Source organism: Penaeus monodon, chromosome 33 (assembly GCF_015228065.2).
Source record: "Penaeus monodon isolate SGIC_2016 chromosome 33, NSTDA_Pmon_1, whole genome shotgun sequence".
NCBI classification, from domain to species: Eukaryota; Metazoa; Arthropoda; class Malacostraca; order Decapoda; family Penaeidae; genus Penaeus; species Penaeus monodon.
In genome coordinates this window covers 4,450,485-4,450,797 of record NC_051418.1, presented here as the reverse complement: position 1 = coordinate 4,450,797, position 313 = coordinate 4,450,485, and positions in this window count along the sequence as shown.

The following is a 313-nucleotide window of genomic DNA, read 5'->3' as shown; positions in this document are numbered from 1 at the left end:
CCAAAAGTAAACGAAAAGCGGCTGATAGGTAAGCAGGTCGCCATTTTCCCCCCTAATTTTTCTTAACATACCCGGGGAACCTTTTGGAATAGAATTTTAGCAAAGGAGCAAAGTTTGAAAAATTGCACCTTTTTTCGGGTGAGCAGAAAAAAAGTTACAAACAAACGCGGATACACATGCAAGCAAGGAATAAAGACAAACAAACAAACACATTTTTTTTTGTGGTGAATTAGATTGATGTAAATATATATTAAGAATGTGTTTATTGTAACACAAGGTAACTGATAAATTGTTTGTCATATTTCCAATTAGA